This window comes from Ambystoma mexicanum, chromosome 10, assembly GCF_040938575.1.
Source record: "Ambystoma mexicanum isolate Mex_15411 chromosome 10, UKY_AmexF1_1, whole genome shotgun sequence".
In the NCBI taxonomy this organism is placed as follows: Eukaryota; Metazoa; Chordata; class Amphibia; order Caudata; family Ambystomatidae; genus Ambystoma; species Ambystoma mexicanum.
Window position 1 is genome coordinate 1195595137 of NC_090932.1, and position 17580 is coordinate 1195612716.

The window sequence follows — 17580 nt, forward strand, 5'->3', positions numbered from 1 at the left end:
TTTTAAAGGGGATAGGAGTGCAAAGAGACAAAGAGGTTTGGGGGCCAACTTGGCCTCCCTTGGAGCCATGGACTGAGGTTTGGGGGTGAATTTGGAAGTTTGCCAGAGGGTCAGAAATGGGGCAGCCTTTGGTGCAGGGTTATGGCGTGGGAGTTAGGTCAGGAGTAAGGGCAGATAGGGGGAGTTTCCAAATAAGGGGTTGGGTGAGATTGTGGGGTGGCAGGGGAGGGGACGAGTGGATTCATTGTGCAACAGGAAGGGAGGAGATGAAGGAGTATGTGAGGAAAGACTACGGGTTTGGGCACTCCAGTCAACCGGGGCTAGCAATGAAGGGGGCACAGGATGCCTCTGGGGTGGGGAGGGCGGATGGTGTGCCCCGCAAGTAAGTTGATGAAAAGGGTTAAGGGGAAGGATGCTCTCCCCCAGTGGAGCAACAGAAAGGGACTGGAATGGCTCCACCTAAGACAGTGTCAGATTATGGAGTTGGACGCCCCCCACCGGTGGCCTACCTCGGCCTTCAAAAGTGTTGAGCAGATGAGATGAAAGGATGGAGGTGTGGCAGTGATGAAATATTCACAAGGAAACAGTAGAGAAGAAGAAAATGGCAGCCAGGAATAGGGTATCAGGCCCACATGGCGCAGGATAGTGAAGTGGGAGCTGGCATCTTAAGAGGGGTCACTTAGGGTCTGGAAGAGTGGGGAAATGGCACAGTGGGCAGACATTTGTGGGAAAGTGGGATATGGAATTGTGACCGTGTCATTTAATTGAATTTAAAAAAAAGAAAGAAGCAGGGGCTATGTTGAGGGTATGGAAGAATGGAAGTTGGTAGCTTGGGGGGGTTAAGGGATGGCAGTGGGGGAATGTTTTATTCCTGCCTGGTGGAGATGGCGCAGAGACATGGGAGCACTAGAGAGAGAGGACGGCCTCAAGGAGAAGACTTTGCATTGTCAAGAGGTGAGCATGGAGGAGTTAAGTGGCAGCAGTGATGCAAAAGGGACAGGAGGCAAATAGGGGCAGGGAGTGAGGGTCAAATGTGGGTTCAGAGTGATAGTGATAGGAGAGCAAAAGGGGGACATTAGCTAACGTAAAGGAATGACTATCCCTTACCCCTCAAACTGTATGTAGTGGAGACAGACCCACTCCCCCTCAAATGGAACGTAGATTACTTGGTGTGGTGATCAATGATTATAATTGTTGTAGAAATAATAATTATAGTGCTTTGCAGCAAAGCGCTTTAAAGGCGGATTCATGTTTATGAGGTCAGAAGGTTTTGAATGATAGAAGGCTTGATAAGTAGAACATGCTGAGTATGTTTTACTAAAAAACTAGACTTGAATTGGACTAGGTATCAAAATATGACCGGAAATATGGTAATCCACCATTTTGTGATAAGTCAGGCATGGTCAGGCGATTCCTAAAACGGTGGATTGCTGTGATTCACGATGATACCAGTGGAGATCTTTTTTATAAAGAAGTTCATGCAGGGGACAAAGGAGGGGGGAATGAGTGGCTAGAACAGGTTTAGACTAGGTCGAGTGGCAGATAGGCCAGCAAATCAAGTAGTACGGAGAAGGACCGCATATTGATCATGCCATGTAAAATTAACGAATCACAGACAGAAAGGGGTTGTCTTTGTGACCAAACCATTACCTCTCCTATCTAGGACTGTATATAAGGCTGGGTGAGCTTAGCAAAAAATGAGCAGAGTTCCTGGGATGTCCTTGCTGTATGAAGTGTACTGTCTGCTGGAATAACTAAAAACCTGATGACTTCTGAAACCTGTCTGAGTGTCCTGCTTGCTCCAGTGTCTCTTTCTGATCCCAAGAAATGCCAGACTCAGAGAGTGGGGGTGATTGGACCATCCAGAACATTTGGCGAGCCAGCCAGGAGGCTTAAGATGACATCTCTTCAATCCCAAAGATCCTGGAGAGATAGGTAAGCTATGCCATGGGGTTTGGGAGAGGGGATAGGTGGGGGCAAACTGCAGATGCCCACACCCCACTAAAGGAAGGGATCTTCCAGATCCCTAGCAGCATGGCAGAGGGCCTTGGCCTATTCATTTTTGGCAATTTTCCAAGGAAACTTATTTCAGAGTGCCTTTTTGGAAATGATCCAAGAAATGTAAAAATTGAGTAAAAATGTGAGGGTCTTCAAAATGTTTTCATTAATTATTTCAAAATCCATTTTTGGGAAATGCATATTAGAAAAATTATTGTTCAGATTTTTTATATAAAGTTTTCTAGAAAAGACATTTTTTTTGACTCAGGGAATCCCTCTTAGAAAAATATTTTGAGGTTATCTGTTGATGGTCTTTTAGAAACAGTTTTTATGGCTTATGGGGGAACCCCCCTTTGAATTTTGTGTGTGAAAATTAATGTTTTTTAATGTAATATAAGTAGTTTAGAAGACATAAACAGAGAATGGGAATTAACTGAGGACGTTGAGGGTTAAGGAGTTGTTGAGAAACTTGACATGAGTGTTGCGGAGCAAGTAAGATAAATCGTGTGAGAGGCAACGATAAAGAGGATGCGGCCTACACCTAAACTTTAAAGAGTGTTAGAAGAAGTTTGAACCCAAAATCCCCTAGCTGGATATTAGGAGACGGAAGCGATTAAAGACGTTTTTAACGGGGTAACTTACACTCCAGTCAGAGTATTTTTAGAGGGCAAGATGTGTCTGGGAAAGAAGACCATAAGAGATTTATGTCACCGGTTGAGTTTGTCTGTTTGTTTGGTTATATTAAGTATTTATATGTTGAAGTCTATGTCACATGTGTGCACTGTATATTTCTTTAATGATTTAGGAGTAAGTAAATGCATTTTTTTGTTAATTAAAAAATAATTGTCATTATGCCATCGATTAAAAGTGATCAATTATGAAAATAAGTGAGATAAACATATATTGTGGATCAAAGTAAACAGATTTGCATTGTTTTTATGTTGATAAAAAACAAACTTGATGAAATAAATGAAAGAAACAGGAAGAAAGTGCTTCCCTTTAAACTTCTATAGAAATCATAGCAACTATGAAGTTAATCCTTATACTTTCTAAAGAAATAGACCCGTTGAGCTGTCCAAATAACCTAATACAATAAGGTTTTGCATTTAGCTTGTTAGAAACAAACAGTAGAGAAGATATACCTTTTTCAGAATGATTTGTTCTTTAAAAAAAAAAGAAAATGTATGAGAACTTTGAAAGTTCTGCGATAGAGAAACGCAAGAAGACAGAAGGTTAATCTGTCGTATTTATGGGGTCAAACACCTTTAAGAAGCTAATAAACTTTGTAAGGTACAGAACCACATAGGATTTGCAAGGATTCTTCAACAGAGAAAGGGGATTTATGTTAGAAGTATGCAGTTGACAGAGTGCCAAGATAACCGTGCACTGCTAGAAAATGGACAGTGTTTTGTTTAACGACCTACGCAGGTAAAATGAGATAAACTATTTCACAGTGGACAGTTTTGAGAATGGAATGTGGTTCAGAATTATGCGCTTCAGTGATGCAGAAAATGACAGGAAGGGTTTTGTTTTAAGATGGAGTAAGCTAATTTTTTTAAGTGACTGAGATGTTGAAAAAATTATGTTTTCGAATTTAAAAAGCTGAAGAGTTTTGGTTTGCTTTGTATTGATTAAGCACTTTTTTAGAAATTATGTGGACTGTGTCCCAAGCATAATAAGAGTGTTTTTTATTATGCTAATAGCGAGCTGACAATGGATGCTTTTTGCAATAATTTATAGTCTATTTGGTGTTATGTATCATAGGTGATTTTAAATGACATGAGTATTTATGTGCGCCATTATTGGGAAAGTGCACTATGATATGATATGATAGTTTATTTATATAGTGCCTATACGCAATGTGTTTCAAAGCGCTTCAAGGCAAGGGAGGGAGCAAGGGAAAATACGACATTCTTACAGGCCATGAACAGTAAGGATGTGAAATTAACTATCGTACTCGGCCTGAAGACATTTCAGATAGTGCAAGAGCAAAGACAGAGATATGGAAGGTAGGGGGAGAGTGGGAAGGAAATGGAAACAGACAGATGACTACCATACTAGGCCTGACAACATTTCTGGTAGAGCCAGAGAAAAACAAAAGGTATGGGAGAGGGGTCCAGAAAGGGAGGGGAGGAACAAAACAAGCGACTATCGTACTAGGCCTGACAACATTTCAGATAGTGCTGGAGGGAGGGGGGGGACAGTAAGGGGACGGGGGAGCGACAGACGAGGTTGCTATCATACTAGGTTCAGGGACAATTCTGATAGAGTAAGTGCATATAAGAAAGTAAGGGTGGGAGATAGGAAAAGGGAGAGGGGAGGAGAGAACAGAGAGTAAGCAGTCAAAAAGAGTGGAGAAGCAAGAGGGGAGAGCGAATACAATTGCAGAAGTCAGTAGTAACACATAATATTGCAAGCCACGATACAAGATGAAGATGGAAACAACATGATTCAGGGCCACCATGAGTACAAGATGCAAAGGAAGTCCAGCATGAGAGTTGAGAAAGGGTGACGCACCATGAATCAATGAAATCCATAAAAGTCACTCCAGCATTGGCCACAAGACGGTGATGGTGAACCAGAATGTGTCCGGACAGACTCCTGTGTGCGGGAAATGGGGGCACAAGGGACCAACATGGGGGGACCAGAGAGGGTGGGGATGGCCTGTGGGGACAGAGGGTGTAAACACATGTTAATGCATGCTTACCTGCTGTCTGAACAGGGGGTCAGGCCCTAGGTCCTCCTGATCCGAACAGGTCCAAACAGGAATTGCCCTTTTCTTTGAGTGACCCTCACTCTGGACGCCCGGGCGAGAGATGCCCTTGATCTAAGAGTTAAGAGCAGGAAGGAAGAGGCAGGGCTAGGAAGGTGGGTGGTGCTTAGGCCAGGTGACCTAGATCCACTTCCACCTGCTCCCCAGTTTCAAGAATATGAAAGCATGCAAGGAAAACAGTGTTGACTATGTTTGAAAGAACGTCATTGAGATAGGCACAGCAAATATCTATTGAAGAGGAGAAGGAATTGGCAATTTTGTTAGTTGATGAAATATGGTAAATCAAGGTGGAAATGCAATCTATATATATTTTTACATAAGGGAAGCAGCGACTATTAAAAAGAAAGCATGCACATGAGGAGGAGCATGCATACAGCTGAACTGGCATGAGAAGAAATATGTGCATGCACATTTGTAAGCATATATTAACGAATACACAGAATGGTTTTTATTTTTCAGTTAAATTGTAAGTTGACATAGACAATAGTTAATCCCTTTTGAAAAAAAAGAAAAAAAAGGGCAAATATTTGTGTGTGTATATTTAGAAATATAGAGATTCTTGCAGTGCGCAAGCAAGAATAAAAAACAGCAATTATGTTTTATTATGGTCAGAGGCAAAGACTGCTTCAAAAAACGAGGGAGTAGTATTGAGATTACGGGACAGGAATGCAGCAATACTGCATTGAAAAGTTTTGTCAAAAGTTGAAAGTGGCACATGATAAAAGAGAGTCAGGAATGCGGCATTTGCGCATTGCTGGCAAATATAATTAAGCAGGCTTTTTTACATAACAGCTTGCAAAGGCCACAGCTGATTAAAAAGAGAAAATATTTAAGAAGTAATGGGAAGAGTTACAAATTGCATACAAGTGAGTGTACCACAGGCAGGCCTTTTTGAGTCAAAAGCGTGCACCAATGCAGATTGAAAATGTGCAGATTGAAAATGTGAAAGCTTTGTTCTGCCTCAAGTATGCAGGCCAGGACAAAGCAACCTGACAGTGTGGCCTTGAAGGGTGTTTTTACAGTGTATAAAAAAGGAGATGGTCAGGTTTAGATGCATTTGTATCGCGGGCGTCAAAATCACTGGCTCAGTTAGAGCAACTTAAAAGGCAACATCACTGAGTGTGGGTTAGTTGCCTCATGTGAGCAGAATTGAGATCATTGCTAGGTAGAAAGCGGTGCAGAGCCATTGCCCTAGCTATGGACAGACAGATAAAGAGTACTGAGAATGAGTTTGGGGCTTCACAGTTTCCCTTGCTAGAGAGAGGGTGAGCCAGATCACAGTATGTACCCTGACCCCAGATCGGTAAAAGTAAATGAAGGTGCAAACTCCCGAGTTTTAACTTCTAGTGCTGAGAAGTGGATACATGTATTTTAGGAGAATGGAAAAGCAAAATCAGTGCAGAAAAAATGTTGAAATACACCATTGAAAGGGCAATGGGAATAGTGGAAGTGAATCAAATTCATAGTAAGCAGCAAGCATGCCACAGGTAAAGAGCCAAAGGCAGCTTGATCAAGGTAATGATGGATCAGTACCATGAGGTAGGGAGGCTTCTAGGACAGAGGAGTCCAAAATAATTAGGGAAATTCTCAGAGTAACCCGGGTGGGTTTCAAAATATGCAGGAAGGGGATGTTAGGAGACCTCCTCCTGTGTATTGTACATAAGATATGTCAAAGCACTTTGCACACATGTGTAGAAGCCAAGGATTCGTGCAGAATGGAGAATCCTCGAGAAGGGAGACAGCACGCCCCTAGTGTACAGCTCACAAATCAAGAAGGGGCTTTGATGAATGAGAGAAGGAATACTGAGTAGACTCCGGTTCAAGGATGCTCAAACTATACTGAGGAAATGTCATTTTTGCCATATGTAAATGAACTGATATAATAAATATGCACATGCAGAGACTCATATTAGGATGGGCCTTGTGCGCACTACAGGGGAATTCTGGACCCAGTAATAAGGGGTCACTCCCTTTGTGACTAAAAAGATGACAGCCGTTGAGTATACCGTTATGAGGCCTGACAGTACGGTGAAAAGATTTATTTATTTTATTTATTTATTTGCATTTTTAAAGCGCTCATACAGCCTGGGGGCATTGAGGCACTGAATATTTTATTTATTTTTGCATTTATAAAGCGCCACGCACCCCAGAGGCATCAGGGCGCTGTTTCAACAAAATGACTTTGTTACAGTACAAGATGGAGTAGACAGAGAGTGTTACAGAGAGATTGTGTCTACCAATAGCCTGGAAAAAGGGGGTTGCCCTACATAGTTTATACAGTTGGCAAGGTGAGCACTGACATGTGAGTGTGTCTAGTACAGGGTCCGAGTGGGGTTTATACGAACAACATCGTTTTTATTGCTTTTCGGAAGCCCAGGTGGGATTCGATGCCTCTGATCTCAGCGGGTAACAGGTTCCAGTTGGTGGCTGCGAGGACTGGGAAGCTAGCACCACCTGCTCTGGTTATGATGCTTCTTGGAATTGATAGTTAGTTAGTGTGGCTGGATCTGGTTGGTCTATTTGAAGGGGGACCAGAAAATCTCTGATCAAGGTAGGCGCGGTGCTGTGTCGTGACGACATTTGTGGGTGAGTGCCAGTGATTTGAAGAGGATCCGTTCCTTGACAGGTAGCCAGTGGACGGATTTTCTGGTGGCCGAGATGTGGTCTCTTTCAGAGATTCCAGTATCTGATCTGAGGGCATTGTTCGGCACCATTTGAAGTTTTTTGATGTTTTTGGCTGAGGTGCCTAGTAGTAGTGCATTGCAGTAGTCTAGGCGGGAACCTATGATTGCTCTCGCGATGGTGAGGGAGTTTTCTTGCGAGAGGAAGGGCCTTGCGGCAGTGATAAGTTTCAAGTGGTAGGCTGCTGCTGAGGAGATTGCGTTCACCTGTCTGTCCATGGTGAGGTTAGAGTCCAGGTAGACTCTTGGGGTTTTGACTGCTTTGGAGACCGAGATGTGGCAGTTGTCGATGATGAAGGAGTCATATTGGAGCCCCATTTTATTGACTGTGGCTGGTGATCCGATGATAAGTAGTTCTGTTTTTTCGCTTTTGAGGCAGATCCAGTTTTCAGCCATCCAGGTTTGGATGGTGGTGTAAATGGAGATAAGGGTTTTTTGGTCGGCCTCGTAGTCTCCGGTAAGAGGGATGAGGATTTGTGTGTCATCCGCGTAATTGGTGTATGTGATGCCCATTACATCGAGGTATTTGAATAGTGACCTTGTGAAAAGGTTGTACAGTGTAGGAGATATGCAGGAACCCTGTGGGACACCGCACTTATTTAAATGTGGCTGGGCACAGGCTAGGTCGGAGAAGACTTTCATTTCTCTGCCCCTAAGGAAGGATGCTATCCAAGCGGTGGCGTCTGCTGAAGAGTTGCCCGCTGTAGAGAGGTGATGGCAGAGGGTGTCATATTTGACCAAGTCAAATGCCGCTGAGAGGTCCAGTAGAAGTAGGAGAGCTGGTCTGCCTACGTCTCTTAGGTCATCGATTTGGTTCTTAAGGTCCAGTAATGCAGTTTCTGTACCATGGTTTGGGTTGGATGCCTGATTTCCGGAGACCAAGTAGGTGATGAGCTTCGAGGTAGTTCTGCACTTGGTGGTATGCAGCTTTATCCAGGATCTTGAGAAGGAAGGGAACTGTTGTGATGGGCCTGTAGTAACCTGGTACCTTGGGGCCTAGTGTAGGTTTTTTCAGTAATGGGCGGACCCAAGCTTCTTTGAGGCAGGATGGCACTTGGTTGGATTGGAACGAGGCGTTGATGAAGGCTGTGAAGAATGGTACCAGTGAGGGGGTGCTGTCCTTGATGAGCTGGGCCGGACACAAGTCGCCTTTGCAATTGGAGGCCTTGATGGAGTTGAATATGGTTAGGACTTCCTCTTCTGTCATCTCCTGGAACGAGAATGCTGGGATTACGGATGGGGTGGTGTTCTGGTGTAGGTCAGATAGATGTTGCGATAGGGCTTTTTGGTGACTAATGATTTTTTCTTGCAGAGTATTCAGCTTGTTGAGCATGGCTTCTTGGATGCCGTTACACCATTCTTTGTCTTTATTCAATGGGATGGAAGGGGGATATGATATGATATGATATGATATGACATTTGTAACGCGCCTATACACAAGTGGGAGTCTCCAATTCTCTGAAGATTGCGAAGATTTCTCTGGATCCTGATTTAGCGTTGGCGATCCTGGTATTGAAGGAGTTTTGTGACATAGTGTATTGAACATATAGGGGGTTTTCTGTTTAGAAAAAGCTAGGGGTATGTTGGTGTCTCCAAGGGCTACTGCCTATGAGGGGATTATGTTAAAACTGGTGATCAGGCATAGAAAAGAGAATTCTGCCATGGGGCAGTGGAAAGCACTAGCAGAAACTGAGCAAGCTCAAGGTTATTTGTATTTTGAGGAATTTTATGATAAACCCTCGAGGGTAAAGAAAGAGATAGTGGCAGTGGGGGAGATTGTCTTCTTTGACGGTTCTTTAAAAATCAATCAGGGTAATAGACTTAGAGATACAGGTGTCGCTGGGGTAAGGCGCATGACGAATGGAGATGTTTGAGGTTTTGATAAAAATATATGCCTACCATCTCTTTTTTTTCATCACAGGCTGCTGAATTAGTGGTGCTGATTATTGCACCAGAGAAATCTAGTAGACCTGGAAGTAATGGTGCACAGTGACCCTGCCCATGTGACGTCAGCAGTACACGCAGAACTAGCACGTTGGAAAAGGAGGAGTGACCTACGAGCAGGCAGGAATCCTGTGCAGCACGCAGCGCTATTGAATAGATCCATGGGAGCGAGCACTACAACTCCCAGTAGTCATAGTAGGGTGATAGGATAGCTACACCGTCTTGAGTACGTCAATAAAAAAGAACCACGCTGCAATGAGTGCAAGGAATGGTCCAGTTTGAAGGAAGAATAACACGTTGTATTTTGTAAGTAAAGTGCACCGTGTACAAAATGGATTTACTGCAGAGGGCAAGTAAGTGAACCCACATGCAGGCTCAGCAATGTGTAAACACAGAATACATAAAGACACACAGGAATAAAAGGTGTTAGTCTAAAAACAAGGAAAGCCTTCACAGAAAATAGAGTATGCATGCATTCACAGTAGGACAGCCTCACATGGTGACCTGATGCATTCAGAATTGTTAGTGGCGCTAGTTTTTAAAAGGTGTCAAGAATTAAGATGGCAAAGGGAGAACAATTTCTGGCCTAGTGGTAGACATTGAGACTATGGGCATCATCACGAGTTGGGCGGTAACGCCAGCGCTAATAGCACTGGCGTTATCTGCCCTACCGCCAAACCCACTGGCGCTATTAGCGCCGGATCACGGGTTTGGCAGAATTGGATATCCCCATTCCCCATTGAGCCCATTCGGGAATGCCCCATTCCACATTGGGCTCAATGGGGAAATTTCGCGCTCTTCCCGCCGGCGGATTTCCTGCGGCGTTATGATTGTGAAATTTCGGCAGATTTCCCCCCAGCTAAGAGCTGGGGGGAAATCAGCCGAATCCCTGATTTGGCGGACCCTTAAATCCGGCGGTAACAGCGCTACCGCCGGATTTAAGGGTTTCCGCCAAACTCGTGATGAGGCCCTATGTGTTTATGGAGCGACGACAGAAAGGTGGTAAATGATTATTAGAAGGTTGCGTATGGTTTTTGAAGACTATGGGCCTCATTACACGGTAGGCGGTAAGGGTTAACGGTCACCGGTAATGGTACCGGTGACCGTTAACCCTTACCACCTTACTACGAGGTCCCTTTGCGGGTAGGTACTTTAACGCCTGCTGTTTAGCAGGTGTTAAAAACCAACCCGCAAAGGGACCAGGGTGCTAATTACAGTACCGCAATTTGCGGCACCGTAATTAGCGCCTTCCTCATTCCCATAGAGCCCTATGGGGCAAAAATGGGAATGGGGAAGGGCAATGGGTGAAGGGGGAATTACCGCCCCGCCAACCTTGGAATAGGGCGGTAATTCCCCTTTCCACCAAGGCGGTGCTGGTATTTTACCGGCATGGACCAAGGTGCTAATAGCACCTTGGTCCTCCGCCTACCGTGTAATGAGGCCCTATAGGTGTAAGTTTTGTTTACTAAGAAATTAGCAGTCTCTGGAGGAGAGTGTGCTATGATACATTTTTGTTTATGCATAACAGGTATTTGCTAATATTTTGAGGAAATAAGTGGACAATGCAACCCTAAAGCATGGTGATGATGTTTATGTAATCAAAGGAAAGGCGTGGTGTGGTGTGTTTGTTTAGAGCAGTGCACCATTTGAATAGGGGTATATCTATAGCGTCATGAACAAGGCAGAAGGCCAATGAGATTGTTTTGGTAGAGACTAAAGGTTTTTTGTTGAAACTAAAGCACAGTATTATAGATAGCTGTGTGACCTAGTGGAAAAGTGGTGAGAGTATGTGGTGAATTTAGTCTCAGACCACAGATATTTATGAACAAAGAGGGAGGACAGATGACCTCCATAAAATTAAAGACAGCCATAAAGTAAGGAAACATGGCAAAAGATTAAGGAGTGAATAATAAAAATGGATCATGATGGACAGTAATGGTTCCCGTAAAAAGGTTTAGGTGTTAAGTAATGTCACAGATGATGATATAACTAGATAGGGCTTAACGGAGTATGAAGTGGTGCTTTCTTAAGGAGCATCAAACACTAAAAGGAAAGGAAGACATTTTTAATATACATGACAAATATGTAGCAGCATCCAGGCAAAGGTCCAGAAAAATGAATTGAGGGAAGATAAAAATAAATAATCTATTCTAACCAGTATAGAAGTAAGGAGTTCAGCCTAAAAAATGTAAAGCATTTGGGTGAAAATAGAAAAATTATGTAAACAAATATATAAATAAATAAATAAAAATGAATGAAAGAGAAAAGTGCATGAAGAAATGATTGGATGAATGGATAAGGAATTAAACAGGGAGCATGAAATGGGTAAAACAAATCAAAAAATTGAAAACAAATAGTATCAATAAGGGTTCCAAGCTGACATTGAAAAAATTGCATAGAGCGACAAAAAAAAGCAAAAGGAAGTGATGGAGAACCAGAAAAGGTGTATGCTTGACCAAAATTAAGTTGACCAAACAAAGAATATTGTGAACAGAGCCAATTTAAGAAGAAAATACAGTGGTAAGTAAATTACCATTTTTTGAGTGCCTGTAACGATGTTGGTTTATGTTACAGATGAAAATCATGGCCCTTGCGTGAACATAGGAGGAATGTCTGCATGGCCTTAAATAGAGAGAAAAGAAAAAAGAGGTAATTACTGGTTCACACCACAAGGGTGTGAGCACATAGTTGATCATTGCTAAAAGTAAGAGGATCCAGGTAATAACAGAAAAAGAGGTAGATAGAGACAGAGTGTCTTCAAGTATTTAGCCATTTTTCCCAAGATAGGTGCAATCAGGTGTGAAGAGAGTTGCAAATAGATGAAAGCATGGCCATTCAGTCAAACGGAGAAAACAGATGTCAAATTGAAGGTCGGTAACGAGTTCCCTATTATTGTGGGATGCCAAAAGAGGAGGGATTTGGCGAGTGTATAAAAATGTTCATAATAGGCAAACATTGTAGTTGTATGATCTAATATGAAGGCACATAGTAAGAATTGGTGCCATAGTCTAGACAAACAGGGGTAGGATAGATTTGTATAGTGGGGTAGGGATGAGATAATGATTCTGGCTGTCTCCACAGAATGAAAGCAAAAGCACAGAAGAAAAAGACCATGGTCCAACACAATCGGGAGAAAGATGGAGAAGCAAAAGCAGAATGAAGCATTTACAGCTGAGCAGAATGAAGCATTTACAGCTGAGCAGAATGAAGCACATGCAGCAAAGCAGAAACACAGATTGAGTATTAGCCCTGACATTGAATAGGTCTGGTGAAGAGTATTATTGTTTTGGTGCACCAATAAGTTAGGGAAGGCCTATCAGTTAAATGGGCTGAAAAAAAGATAGAAGTGAATCTAGAAAGTATTTTCTGTTAGCAGCAAGGAAATAGAGGTTAGGTTAAGAAGTAACTTCACCTCCTTGCCAGAACCCGAATGACTTTTTATCTCTGTTTCGATTATTAATAGAGAACAGGGACCCCTGACTAAAGATGTCCTTGTCTGCTACAGATGCACCTAGAAGACAGGAAAAGAAGAAGACACCCTTCTTTATGTGTCTTTTTTAATTTATTTTTTTGTTGATTGTTATTTTTGTCTCCTTGGTCTCAAAGTGTCGACCTTAGGAGGAAATGTGACCCTCTAAGGAAAAATGATGTGTGTAAAAAAAAAGCCCAGATAAAACATAAGGGCAAGAAAATGAATGAGATAGGAAAATGCATTTATTGCTTAAAAATATTATGAACATTAAATATGTTTATTGTAAACAAATCAGGTTCCAGCAGGTTGACTATATGCAGTAAGACAAAAGATGATGTGTACACAAAAGGGAGAGAATTAGTAGCTTTGATATGTAAAAAATGACAGTGTCTGATATAGTTTGTCTAGGAGGCAGGGATGTCCAGAACATGAATAAATTTAGTTTTTCTAAGAGGCAGGGACGGTCAAAAAGTATTACTAGAATTTAAGGTTGTTTAGAAAGCAGGTGAATTTGCCAGGGTACGCAAATAAGGTTTTGAAGGGGATGGGTTGAGAGGAAATGTATGAAAAGTAGCAACATGCTTATTTTACAAAGGAAACTCATTCAGTTTTATATTACAGATGGACAACGAGGGACCTATCTGACTCAGACAATTGTTTAACTACATAGGCAGAGAGAAGTCCCTGAGGAACCCAATGAAAAGCCCTGTTCAAATAACCATATATGTTGAAAAAGAAATTCTGCAAACAACTCCCCCATCCTTGTGTTCCCTTGCTAAAGTGCCCCCCGCCACCCTCTTGTTGGCATTTAATGAACATACAACTAATGCTCTATGAAAAAGGAGACACTCCAAAGTGAAAGACCTGGCCTTTGAAAGTAAAGAGCCCTAGAACACGCTGCAAAACAGCTCAAGAAGGAGGACAAAATGGACAGGACACAGACGGTCCGGTGATGCCAAACCGAGATGAGTCGGTTGGAAGATTTAACAGTGAAAAGAAAAAAAAGAAAAAATGAACTTTGTGCATTTGAAAATATGAATGGGCAAGACAATGGGAGAAAGTAATGATGTCCTGGGATGGGAGTTGCAGAAAGGATGTGGAATATGAGCCACGAAATGCGCAGATGAAGGGCTGTTGGGTTACCTCAAGCAGCGATTGTCTCTCAAAAAAGGCATAGTGGCTGTAAAATTATCTGAGTCATATAGTTAGTTTAAAGTAAATCTGTGGAATGCAGGTAGGGCTTAAATAAAAGAAAAGAAAAGTAGTTTTAGGGACACATGCACGTTTAGACTAGGAGAGTATAATGTGTTAGTACTGCTGTTGTAGAAATGTGTTAGGTTACCTCTTAGATTGAAGTAAATTGTTCATAGAAAAAGGTGATTAGGTCAGAAATGTGTAGGTACATTGAAAATTGAGGAGGGTGGACATGGGTGTAGTTGTAAGTATTGAGTAGTTGGCTAAATAATATACAAGAGGGGGGAGTGTAAAAGAATGACTATCCCCTCTCCCTCAAACTGAATGTAGTGGAGACAGACCCACTCCCCCTCAAACCGAACGTAGATAATTTGGTGGGGTGATCAATGATTCTAAATGTAGAAATAAGAATTATACTGCTTCACAGCAAAGCGCTTTAAAGGCGGATTCATGTTTATGAGGTCAGAATGTTTTGAATGATAGAAGGCTTGTTAAGTAGTACATGCTAAGTATATTTTACTAAACAACTAGACTTGAATCGGACCAGGTATCACAATATGACCGGAAATAGGGTAATCCACACTTTTGTGATGAGTCAGGTATGATCAGGCGATTCCTAAAATGGTGGGTTGCTGTGAGTCATGATGACACCAGTGGAGATCTTTTTTTATGAAGAAGTTCTTGCAGAGGACCAAGGGGGGGGGGGGTGAGTTGCTAGAACCGGTTTAGACTAGGTCGAGTGGCAGATAGGCCAGCAAATCACAAGTAGGGAGAAGGACAGCACATTGATCATGCCATGTAGAAAGGGGTTGTCTTTGTGACCAAACCATTACCTCTCCTCCCAAGGACTGCATGTAAGGCTGGGTGAGCTTACCAATATGAGCAGAGTACTTAAGATGTCCTTGCTGTATGAAATGTACTGTCTGTTGGAAGAAATAAAAACCTGATGACTTCTGAAATCTGTCTGCGTGTCCTGCTTGCTCCAGTGTCTCTTGCTGATCCCAAGAAATGCCAGGCCCAGAGAAAGGGGTGGTTGGACCATCCTAAACACTATGCTATAGAGTGGAAAGCAACACAAGTGAGATACGTCAGAGCTATGATCTTGGAAGGAGAGAGATGAGTCAAAGGGAACTCCAAGATTATTTGCAGACTAACTGAAGGGAATAATGGAGGTATGAAACAAAATGGAATAAGGAAGAAGAAATTGATTAGATGGATGCAGCTGCAAACAATAACATTTCAGTTTGGAACACATTTAAATGAAGAAAATTACAATGCATCCAAGAGTGGATGGCCAGAAGGCAAGCAAAATAGGAAAATTAAGAGAATTAGAGAAAGAGGTAAATGGTAACATAAAACAATGCCAGACAATTCAAAACAATGCCATACGGACAATAACGGGCAAAGCCAAAAGAGAACACATTTCAGGCGAGAGGAGGGACCTCCATTGGCTTGCCATGGAGGACCGAATATTATTCAAATCCTTAACTCTAGTCCACCGCTGTCTGTACAGAAAGGCACCTGAATACCTAAAGAAGAAATTCTCCTGGTATGACCCAAACCGCAATTTGAGATCTAGTAACAAAGGACACATTTGTGTACATCCCACAAAAAGAACAAATGGCTTAGGTAGATCCTTTGCTACCAAGGCTATCACCAAATGGAATCAACTGCCCCTGAACTTAAAAACTGAAACAAATTTCCTAGCCATTCGAAAGAAACTTAAAACACAGCTCTTCAAATAAAACCCAAATCCTTAGGGTAGGCCTCAAACTCTAAACTTCATCTCTGTTGACCTGTCACTTTGTCCCACATTTTTTTCGTAAGCACTCTGGTGCCTGCAGGTTGCAGCACTATATAAATACATAAATAAATACGAATACAGAAAAAATGAAGATTTGAGAGTCAACATAGAAATGACAGTGAAGGCCAAATGAATTAACAATTAAACTGGGAGCAGAGGTGTAGATGGAAAGAAAGAGGATAGAGAACAGAGCCCAGAGAAAGACTGTAATTTTTTTTGGTTTTTTGTAATTTTTAGTTTTAAATCAAACTTTTATCACAACATTTTTCCTTAATTTTATCAGAACGTTTTAAGAAAATCAACATCTTCCAATTCAGTTTATTAGCCCAGACTTAAATTACGTTGTCCAATCAGGCGTCTAGAAAGTTTATTGTCGAACATGTCAAATGGATAGAGCTTCCGCCTAAGATTCTTTGCCACCATTCGTCCATGTTGTCATTTTTTGGCGTGAATTGCCCTAGGTGGATTGATCTTAAAGTCTTAAGTTCTGGGCATTCTGTTATTAGATGTTTTGATGATTCTGTGTGTGACTTACAGAATCTGCAACCATCGTCATCTGTTTTTTCGATATGACGTGCCACTAACATTTGTTTTGTCTTTATAGCGTTTAGTCGCAGTTTTAGGAACGCCTTTCGGTGGTATCTGGAAAGAAATTTCTGTAGGTATTGGGGCAGGTTGTTTACTTTGTTCATAACTTGACTATGGTTTAGTGTGGATGAAAGATCTTTTAATTTAGCCATATTTGTTATCCGAAACCATTGTTGTAGCTTTTTTTTTGCAGTTTGCGGCTGATCTAATAGTATTTCAAGTTTGATGTCACTCGCATTTAGTACATCTTCGAGCTTTTGTACCCAATTCTTGAGCAGTCCTGTATGTTCTGAGTTGTCTATACGCGCTAGTATTTTGTACGCCGGTGCAGGATTTGCAATCAGCATTTTTCTTAACATCGCAAGTGATTTCCATACTACACAGCCATACAGTTCTTCTAGTGCAAGTTCGTGTCTTATTGCGACAATTGAGATGTAATTAGGCAAACTTAACACTTTTCGCCAAAAAATGCCCTCTAATTTTGCCCAGATTTTGTGGTCCAGGTTCCACGCTGTTTCTGACCCATAAGTGATTCCTGGGACCACCTTTTGCACGTAGAATTGCCGCACTGGAATTAGGCTGGAATTAGGCTGAACTTTCCATACAAATTGTGGATTCTTGTTCTTGTAGAGAGAGCGTGCTCATTTTTTGCAATAAGTGTAATGCCCAATTGTTTTCGCGGATGGAGGTATTTATTTGCACTCCTAGATATCTTATTTCATTGACAACTTCGATTTCATCTTTGTCGATCCTCGAAACGAAGTCTCGATTTCTTTTTCCCTTTACTGGCCCAAATTTAATTCTTTTGGTTTTCTTTACATTCATTCTTAATTCATTTTCCTTCATGTATTGATGCAGTCCCTGTAGTAGCCGCTGTAGCCCTATTTGTGTTCGATCAAGCAAAACTAAATCGTCTGCATAAGACATGTACCAGATTTGATGTCCATTTATTTTTGGCGAGAAACGATGTATTCTGGTTAGTGCGTCAGGGATGTCAGCAATGAATAATTTAAACAAGACTGCAGCTAGCGGGCAGCCTTGTTTCACACCCCTATTCGTGCTTATTTCTTCGGTTAGTTCTCCTTTTCCGTTTATCCTTACACGTATTGAAGTTTTGGCGTGAAAG